We start from the raw sequence: 11,322 nt of genomic DNA, 5'->3' as shown, positions 1-11,322 counted from the left end.
GTTTTTATATAAAACCCTGCGGTTGTAAAGTATGAAAAATGACTAAAATCCATTTGAAACCTCTCATGTTAGCAGAATCTCATATGAGCCGGCAGTAAAATGTGCAAATACATCTTAAAAATGTTAAATGCGATTGAAAAGTTGGTGGATTTGCGTGTATATTCCCCCTATGTCATTTCATATAGAACCCCGCAGTTAAATTTAGAACAAAATTATGTAAAAGTTTAAAACAGCTATTTATGTAGGCACATTGTACCACTACCAAAGCGCAAAGTGACTAACAAAGTGCTTACAAAGTTGTCAAAATCTTGTGCAAAGTTGGCAGATTTATATGGAAATGTTACCTATTCTGTTACATTATCAAATCCAGTTGTTAAAAGTTCGCGAAAGTGAATGAATATGTCATAAAAGGCCGTTTGAATATCGTAGTGGCTATCGAAGAATGTAGAATTTTTAAACATTTCCATACATAAAATGGACGCCAATTACGATAAATTTTAAATGACCCTGATAGATGACTGGTCAGATGATCGACCGATAATGGAAGTAAAGTTCAATCGGTCGTGGTTAGTACTTGCATGGGTGACAACCTGAGAAAACCAGCGGATGACACATTTTTGAGTTTTTGCAGTCTGCACCTATTCGGTCCAAGCTGTTAACACAGCGTGCAAAGTTCTCCAAAGCGATTCCAAAGTTGCTAGATTTGTTTGTTTATTTGACCTAAGTTGTTGTTATATAGAACCATGCAGTTATAAAGTATGAAAAATTACTAAAATCCATTTGAAACCTCTCATGTTAGCAGAATGTCATATGAGCCGGCCGTAAAATGTGCAAATACATCTTAAAAAATGTTAAAAGCGATTGAAAAGTGTGTATATTTGCGTGTATATTCCCTCTAAGTCATTTCATAAAGAACCCCGCAGTTAAATTTAGAACAAAATTATGTAAAAGTCTAAAACAGCTATTTATGTTGGTAGATTGTACCTCTACCCAAGCGCAAAGTGACTAACAAAGTGCTTACAAAGTTGTCAAAATCTTGTGCAAATTTCGCAGATTTACAAGGAAATGTTACCATCCTGTTACATTATCGAATCCAGTTGTTAAAAGTTCGCGAAAGTGAATGAATATGTCATAAAAGGCCGTTTGAATATCGTAGTGGCTATCGAAGGATGTAGAATTTTTAAACATTTCCATTCATTAAATGGCCGCCAATTACGATAATTTTTAAATGACCCTGATAAATGAGTGGTCAGATGATCGACCGATAATGGAAGTAAAGTTCAGTCGGTCGTGGTTAGTACTTGCATGGGTGAAAACCTGAGAAAACCAGCGAGTGACACATTTTTGAGTTTTTGCATTCTGCACCTATTTGGTCTAAACTGTTAAAACAGCGTGCAAAGTTCTCCAAAGCGATTCCAAAGTTGCTAGATTTGTTTGTTTATTTGACCTAAGTTGTTGTTATATCGAACCCTACAGTTATAAAGTATGAAAAATGACTAAAATCCATATGAAACCTCCCATGTTTGCAGACTGTCATATGAGCCGGCCGTAAAATGAACAAATACATACTAAAAATGTTAAAAGCGATTGAAAAGCTGGTGGATTTGCGTGTATATTCCCCCTATGTCATTTCATATAGAACCCCGCAGTTAAATTTAGAACAAAATTATGTAAAAGTTTAAAACAGCTATTTATGTTGGCACATTGTACCACTACCCAAGCGCAAAGTGACTAACAAAGTGCTTACAAAGTTGTCAAAATCTTGTGCAAAGTTGGCAGATTTACATGGAAATGTTACCTATTCTGTTACATTATCGAATCCAGTTGTTAAAAGTTCGCGAAAGTGAATGAATATGTCATGAAAGGCCGTTTGAATATCGTAGTGGCTATCGAATGATGTAGAATTTTTAAACATTTCCATACATAAAATGGACGCCAATTACGATAATTTTTAAATGACCCTGATAGATGACTGGTCAGATGATTGACCGATAATGGAAGTAAAGTTCAATCGGTCGTGGTTAGTACTTGCATGGGTGACAACCTGAGCAAACCAGCGGGTGACACATTTTTGAGTTTTTGCAGTCTGCACCTATTTGGTCCAATCTGTTAACACAGCGTGCAAAGTTCTCCAAAGCTATTCCAAAGTTGCTAGATTTGTTTGTTTATTTGACCTAAGTTGTTGTTATATAGAACCATGCAGTTATAAAGTATGACAAATGACTAAAATCCATTTGAAACCTCTCATGTTAGCAGAATGTCATATGAGCCGGCCGTAAAATGTGCAAATACATCTTAAAAAATGTTAAAAGCGATTGAAAAGTATGTTTATTTGCGTGTATATTCCCTCTAAGTCATTTCATAAAGAACCCCGCAGTTAAATTCAGAACAAAATTATGTAAAAGTCTAAAACAGCTATTTATGTTGGTAGATTGTACCTCTACCCAAGCGCAAAGTGACTAACAAAGTGCTTACAAAGTTGTCAAAATCTTGTGCAAATTTCGCAGATTTACAAGGAAATGTTACCATCCAGTTACATTATCGAATCCAGTTGTTAAAAGTTCGCGAAAGTGAATGAATATGTCATAAAAGGCCGTTTGAATATCGTAGTGGCTATCGAAGGATGTAGAATTTTTAAACATTTCCATACATTAAATGGCCGCCAATTACGATAATTTTTAAATGACCCTGATAAATGAGTGGTCAGATGATCGACCGATAATGGAAGTAAAGTTCAGTCGGTCGTGGTTAGTACTTGCATGGGTGAAAACCTGAGAAAACCAGCGAGTGACACATTTTTGAGTTTTTGCATTCTGCACCTATTTGGTCTAAACTGTTAAAACAGCGTGCAAAGTTCTCCAAAGCGATTCCAAAGTTGCTAGATTTGTTTGTTTATTTGACCTAAGTTGTTGTTATATCGAACCCTACAGTTATAAAGTATGAAAAATGACTAAAATCCATATGAAACCTCCCATGTTTGCAGAATGTCATATGAGCCGGCCGTAAAATGAACAAATACATACTAAAAATGTTAAAAGCGATTGAAAAGCTGGTGGATTTGCGTGTATATTCCCCCTATGTCATTTCATATAGAACCCCGCAGTTAAATTTAGAACAAAATTATGTAAAAGTTTAAAACAGCTATTTATGTTGGCACATTGTACCACTACCCAAGCGCAAAGTGACTAACAAAGTGCTTACAAAGTTGTCAAAATCTTGTGCAAAGTTGGCAGATTTACATGGAAATGTTACCTATTCTGTTACATTATCGAATCCAGTTGTTAAAAGTTCGCGAAAGTGAATGAATATGTCATGAAAGGCCGTTTGAATATCGTAGTGGCTATCGAATGATGTAGAATTTTTAAACATTTCCATACATAAAATGGACGCCAATTACGATAATTTTTAAATGACCCTGATAGATGGCTGGTCAGATGATTGACCGATAATGGAAGTAAAGTTCAATCGGTCGTGGTTAGTACTTGCATGGGTGACAACCTGAGCAAACCAGCGGGTGACACATTTTTGAGTTTTTGCAGTCTGCACCTATTTGGTCCAATCTGTTAACACAGCGTGCAAAGTTCTCCAAAGCGATTCCAAAGTTGCTAGATTTGTTTGTTTATTTGACCTAAGTTGTTGTTATATAGAACCATGCAGTTATAAAGTATGACAAATGACTAAAATCCATTTGAAACCTCTCATGTTAGCAGAATCTCATATGAGCCGGCAGTAAAATGTGCAAATACATCTTAAAAATGTTAAATGCGATTGAAAAGTTGGTAGATTTGCGTGCATATTCCCCCTATGTCATTTCATATAGAACCCCGCAGTTAAATTTAGAACAAAATTATGAAAAAGTTTAAAACAACTATTTATGTTGGCACATTGTACCACTACCCAAGCGCAAAGTGACTAACAAAGTGCTTACAAAGTTGTCAAAATCTTGTGCAAAGTTCGCAGATTTACATGGAAATGTTACCTATTCTGTTACATTATCAAATCCAGTTGTTAAAAGTTCGCGAACGTGAATGAATATGTAATAAAAGGCCGTTTGAATATCGTAGTGGCTAACGAAGAATGTAGAATTTTTAAATATTTCCATACATAAAATGGACGCCAATTACGATAAATTTTAAATGTCCCTGATAGATGACTGGTCAGATGATCGACCGATAATGGAAATAAAGTTCAATCGGTCGTGGTTAGTTCTTGCAAGGGTGACAACCTGAGAAAACCAGCGGGTGACACATTTTTGAGTTTTTGCAGTCTGCACCTATTTGGTCCAAGCTGTTAACACAGCGTGCAAAGTTCTCCAAAGCGATTCCAAAGTTGCTAGATTTGTTTGTTTATTTGACCTAAGTTGTTGTTATATAGAACCATGCAGTTATAAAGTATGAAAAATGACTAAAATCCGTTTGAAACCTCTCATGTTAGCAGAATGTCATATGAGCCGGCCGTAAAATGTGCAAATACATCTTAAAAAATGTTAAAAGCGATTGAAAAGTGTGTTTATTTGCGTGTATATTCCCTCTAAGTCACTTCATAAAGAACCCCGCAGTTAAATTTAGAACAAAATTATGTAAAAGTCTAAAACAGCTATTTATGTTGGTACATTGTACCTCTACCCACGCGCAAAGTGATTAACAAAGTGCTGACAAAGTTGTCAAAATCTTGTGCAAATTTCGCAGATTTACAGAGAAATGTTTCCATCCTGTTACATTATCGAATCCAGTTGTTAAAAGTTCGCGAAAGTGAATGAATATGTCTTAAAAGGCCGTTTGAATATCGTAGTGGCTATCGAAGGATGTAGAATTTTTAAACATTTCCATTCATTAAATGGCCGCCAAATACAATAATTTTTAAATGACCCTGATAAATGAGTGGTCAGATGATCGACCGATAATAGAAGTAAAGTTCAATCGGTCGTGGTTAGTACTTGCATGGGAAAACCTGAGAAAACCAGCGGTTGACACTTTTTTGAGTTTTTGCAGTCTGCACATATTTGGTCCAAACAGATAAAACAGCGTGCAAACCTCTCCAAAGCGAGTCCAAAGTTGCTAGATTTGTTTGTTTATTTGACCTAAGTTGTTTTTATATCAAACCCTGCGGTTATAAAGTATGAAAAATGACTAAAATCCATTTGAAACCTCTCATGTTAGCAGAATGTCATATGAGCCGGCAGTAAAATATGCAAATACATCTTAAAAATGTTAAATGCGATTGAAAAGTTGGTGGATTTGCGTGTATATTCTCCCTAAGTCATTTCATATAGAACCCCGCAGTTAAATGTAGAACAAAATTATGTAAAAGTTTAAAACAGCTATTTATGTTGGCACATTGTACCACTACCCAAGCGCAAAGTGATTAACAAAGTGCTTACAAATTTGTCAAAAGCTTGTGCAAAGTTGGCAGATTTACATGGAAATGTTACCTATTCTGTTACATTATCGAATCCAGTTGTTAAAAGTTCGCAAAGTGAATGAATATGTCATAAATGGCCGTTTGAATATCGTAGTGGCTCTCGAAGGATGTAGAATTTTTAAACATTTCGATACATTAAATGGCTGCCAATTACGATAATTTTTAAATAACCCTGATAGATGCGTGGTCAGATGATCGACCGGAAATGGAAGTAAAGTTCAATCGGTCGTGGTTAGTACTTGCATGGGTGACAACCTGAGAAAACCAGCTGGTGACACTATTTTGAGATTTTGCAGTCTGCACCTATTTGGTCTAAACTCTTAAAACAGCGTGCAAAGTTCTCCAAAGCGATTCCAAAGTTGCTAGATTTGTTTTATTTGACCTAAGTTGTTGTTATATCGAACCCTGAAGTTATAAAGTATGAAAAATGAATAAAATAGACATGAAACCTCCCATGTTAGCAGACTGTCATATGAGCCGGCCGTAAAATGAACAAACACATACTAAAAACGTTAAAAGCGATTGAAAAGTTGGTGGATTTGCGTGTATATTCCCCCTATGTCATTTCATATAGAACCCCGCAGTTAAATTTACAACAAAATTATGTAAAAGTTTAAAACAGCTATTTATGTTGGCACATTGTACCACTACCCAAGCGCAAAGTGATTAACAAAGTGCTTACAAAGTTGTCAAAATCTTGTGCAAAGTTGGAGATTTACATTGAAATGTTACCTATTCTGTTACATTATCGATTCCAGTTGTTAAAAGTTCGCGAAAGTGAATGAACATGTCATAAAAGGCCGTTTGAATATCGTAGTGGTTATCGAAGGATGTAGAATTTTTAAACATTTCCATACATAAAATGGCCGTCAATTACGATAATTTTTAAATGACCCTGATAGATGAGTGGTCAGATGATCGACCGATAATGGAAGTAAAATTCAATCGGTCGTGGTTAGTACTTGCATGGGTGACAACCTGAGAAAACCAGCGGGTGACACTTTTTAAAGTTGTTGTAGTCTGCACCTATTTGGTCCAAGCTGTTAAAACAGCGTGCAAAGTTCTCCAAAGCGATTCCAAAGTTGCTAGATTTGTTTGTTTATTTGACCTAAGTTGTTGTTATATCGAACCATGCAGTTATAAAGTATGAAAAATGAATAAATCCATTTAAAACCTCTCATGTTAGCAGAATGCCATATGAGCTGGCCGTAAAATGTGCAAATACATCTTAAAAAATGTTAAAAGCGATTGAAAAGTATGTTTATTTGCGTGTATATTCCCTCTAAGTCATTTCATAAAGAACCCCGCAGTTAAATTTAGAACAAAATTATGTAAAAGTCTAAAACAGCTATTTATGTTGGTAGATTGTACCTCTACCCAAGCGCAAAGAGACTAACAAAGTGCTTACAAAGTTGTCAAAATCTTGTGCAAATTTCGCAGATTTACAAGGAAATGTTACCATCATGTTACATTATCGAATCCAGTTGTTAAAAGTTCGCGAAAGTGAATGAATATGTCATGAAAGGCCGTATGAATATCGTAGTGGCTATCGAAGGATGTAGAATTTTTAAACATTTCCATACATAAAATGGCCGCCAATTACAATAATTTTTAAATGACCCTGATAGATGAGTGGTCAGGTGATCGGCTGATAATAGAAGTAAAGTTCAATCGGTCGTGGTTAGTACTTGCATGGGAAAACCTGAGAAAACCAGCGGTTGACACTTTTTTGAGTTTTTGCAGTCTGCACATATTTGGTCCAAACAGATAAAACAGCGTGCAAACCTCTCCAAAGCGAGTCCAAAGTTGCTAGATTTGTTTGTTTATTTGACCTAAGTTGTTTTTATATCAAACCCTGCGGTTATAAAGTATGAAAAATGACTAAAATCCATTTGAAACCTCTCATGTTAGCAGAATGTCATATGAGCCGGCAGTAAAATGTGCAAATACATCTTAAAAATGTTAAATGCGATTGAAAAGTTGGTGGATTTGCGTGTATATTCTCCCTAAGTCATTTCATATAGAACCCCGCAGTTAAATGTAGAACAAAATTATGTAAAAGTTTAAAACAGCTATTTATGTTGGCACATTGTACCACTACCCAAGCGCAAAGTGATTAACAAAGTGCTTACAAATTTGTCAAAAGCTTGTGCAAAGTTGGCAGATTTACATGGAAATGTTACCTATTCTGTTACATTATCGAATCCAGTTGTTAAAAGTTCGCGAAAGTGAATGAATATGTCATAAAAGGCCGTTTGAATATCGTAGTGGCTCTCGAAGGATGTAGAATTTTTAAACATTTCGATACATTAAATGGCTGCCAATTACGATAATTTTTAAATAACCCTGATAGATGCGTGGTCAGATGATCGACCGGAAATGGAAGTAAAGTTCAATCGGTCGTGGTTAGTACTTGCATGGGTGACAACCTGAGAAAACCAGCTGGTGACACTATTTTGAGATTTTGCAGTCTGCACCTATTTGGTCTAAACTCTTAAAACAGCGTGCAAAGTTCTCCAAAGCGATTCCAAAGTTGCTAGATTTGTTTTATTTGACCTAAGTTGTTGTTATATCGAACCCTGAAGTTATAAAGTATGAAAAATGAATAAAATAGATATGAAACCTCCCATGTTAGCAGACTGTCATATGAGCCGGCCGTAAAATGAACAAACACATACTAAAAACGTTAAAAGCGATTGAAAAGTTGGTGGATTTGCGTGTATATTCCCCCTATGTCATTTCATATAGAACCCCGCAGTTAAATTTACAACAAAATTATGTAAAAGTTTAAAACAGCTATTTATGTTGGCACATTGTACCACTACCCAAGCGCAAAGTGATTAACAAAGTGCTTACAAAGTTGTCAAAATCTTGTGCAAAGTTGGAGATTTACATTGAAATGTTACCTATTCTGTTACATTATCGATTCCAGTTGTTAAAAGTTCGCGAAAGTGAATGAACATGTCATAAAAGGCCGTTTGAATATCGTAGTGGTTATCGAAGGATGTAGAATTTTTAAACATTTCCATACATAAAATGGCCGTCAATTACGATAATTTTTAAATGACCCTGATAGATGAGTGGTCAGATGATCGACCGATAATGGAAGTAAAATTCAATCGGTCGTGGTTAGTACTTGCATGGGTGACAACCTGAGAAAACCAGCGGGTGACACTTTTTAAAGTTGTTGTAGTCTGCACCTATTTGGTCCAAGCTGTTAAAACAGCGTGCAAAGTTCTCCAAAGCGATTCCAAAGTTGCTAGATTTGTTTGTTTATTTGACCTAAGTTGTTTTTATATCAAACCCTGCGGTTGTAAAGTATGAAAAATGACTAAAATCCATTTGAAACCTCTCATGTTAGCAGAATCTCATATGAGCCGGCAGTAAAATGTGCAAATACATCTTAAAAATGTTAAATGCGATTGAAAAGTTGGTAGATTTGAGTGCATATTCCCCCTATGTCATTTCATATAGAACCCCGCAGTTAAATTTAGAACAAAATTATGAAAAAGTTTAAAACAGCTATTTATGTTGGCACATTGTACCACTACCCAAGCGCAAAGTGACTAACAAAGTGCTTAGAAAGTTGTCAAAATCTTGTGCAAAGTTCGCAGATTTACATGGAAATGTTACCTATTCTGTTACATTATCAAATCCAGTTGTTAAAAGTTCGCGAAAGTGAATGAATATGTCATAAAAGGCCGTTTGAATATCGTAGTGGCTAACGAAGAATGTAGAAATTTTAAATATTTCCATACATAAAATGGACGCCAATTACGATAAATTTTAAATGTCCCTGATAGATGACTGGTCAGATGATCGACCGATAATGGAAATAAAGTTCAATCGGTCGTGGTTAGTTCTTGCAAGGGTGACAACCTGAGAAAACCAGCGGGTGACACATTTTTGAGTTTTTGCAGTCTGCACCTATTTGGTCCAAGCTGTTAACACAGCGTGCAAAGTTCTCCAAAGCGATTCCAAAGTTGCTAGATTTGTTTGTTTATTTGACCTAAGTTGTTGTCATATAGAACCATGCAGTTATAAAGTATGAAAAATGACTAAAATCCGTTTGAAACCTCTCATGTTAGCAGAATGTCATATGAGCCGGCCGTAAAATGTGCAAATACATCTTTAAAAATGTTAAAAGCGATTGAAAAGTGTGTTTATTTGCGTGTATATTCCCTCTAAGTCACTTCATAAAGAACCCCGCAGTTAAATTTAGAACAAAATTATGTAAAAGTCTAAAACAGCTATTTATGTTGGTACATTGTACCTCTACCCAAGCGCAAAGTGATTAACAAAGTGCTGACAAAGTTGTCAAAATCTTGTGCAAATTTCGCAGATTTACAGAGAAATGTTACCATCCTGTTACATTATCGAATCCAGTTGTTAAAAGTTCGCGAAAGTGAATGAATATGTCATAAAAGGCCGTTTGAATATCGTAGTGGCTATCGAAGGATGTAGAATTTTTAAACATACCCATACATAAAATGGCCGCCAATTACGATAATTTTTAAATGACCCTGATAGATGAGTGGTCAGGTGATCGACTGATTATAGAAGTAAAGTTCAATCGGTCGTGGTTAGTACTTGCATGGGAGACAACCTGAGAAAACCAGCGGTTGACACTTTTTTGAGTTTTTGCAGTCTGCACCTATTTGGTCCAAACAGTTAAAACAGCGTGCAAAGTTCTCCAAAGCGATTCCAAAGTTGCTAGATTTGTTTGTTTATTTGACCTAAGTTGTTGTTATATCGAACCATGCAGTTATAAAGTATGAAAAATGAATAAATCCATTTAAAACCTATCATGTTAGCAGAATGTCATATGAGCTGGCCGTAAAATGTGCAAATACATCATAAAAAATGTTAAAAGCGATTGAAAAGTGTGTTTATTTGCGTGTATATTCCCTCTAAGTCATTTCATAAAGAACCCCGCAATTAAATTTAGAACAAAATTATGTAAAAGTCTAAAACAGCTATTTATGTTGGCACATTGTACTACTACCCAAGCGCAAAGTGACTAACAAAGTGTTTTACAAAGTTGTCAAAATCTTGTGCAAATTTCGCAGATTTACAGGGAAATGTTACCATCCTGTTGCATTATCGAATCCAGTTGTTAAAAGTTCGCGAAAGTGAATGAATATGTCATAAAAGGCCGTTTGAATATCGTAGTGGCTATCGAAGGATGTAGAATTTTTAAACATTTCCATACATAAAATGGCCGCCAATTACAATAATTTTTAAATGACCCTGATAGATGAGTGGTCAGGTGATCGGCTGATAATAGAAGTAAAGTTCAATCGGTCGTGGTTAGTACTTGCATGGGAGACAACCTGAGAAAACCAGCGGTTGACACTTTTTTGAGTTTTTGCATTCTGCACCTATTTGGTCCAATCTGTTAACACAGCATGCAAAGTTCTCCAAAGCGATTCCAAAGTTGCTAGATTTGTTTGTTTATTTGACCTAAGTTGTTTTTATATCAAACCCTGCGGTTGTAAAGTATGAAAAATGACTAAAATCCATTTGAAACCTCTCATGTTAGCAGAATCTCATATGAGCCGGCAGTAAAATGTGCAAATACATCTTAAAAATGTTAAATGCGATTGAAAAGTTGGTAGATTTGAGTGCATATTCCCCCTATGTCATTTCATATAGAACCCCGCAGTTAAATTTAGAACAAAATTATGAAAAAGTTTAAAACAGCTATTTATGTTGGCACATTGTACCACTACCCAAGCGCAAAGTGACTAACAAAGTGCTTAGAAAGTTGTCAAAATCTTGTGCAAAGTTCGCAGATTTACATGGAAATGTTACCTATTCTGTTACATTATCAAATCCAGTTGTTAAAAGTTCGCGAAAGTGAATGAATATGTCATAAAAGGCCGTTTGAATATCGTAGTG

The sequence above is a fragment of the Saccoglossus kowalevskii genome, chromosome 18, assembly GCF_978046115.1.
Source record: "Saccoglossus kowalevskii chromosome 18, keSacKowa6.1, whole genome shotgun sequence".
NCBI classification, from domain to species: Eukaryota; Metazoa; Hemichordata; class Enteropneusta; family Harrimaniidae; genus Saccoglossus; species Saccoglossus kowalevskii.
The sequence above is the reverse complement of the archived record's forward strand: the minus strand, read 5'-3'. Positions refer to the sequence as shown.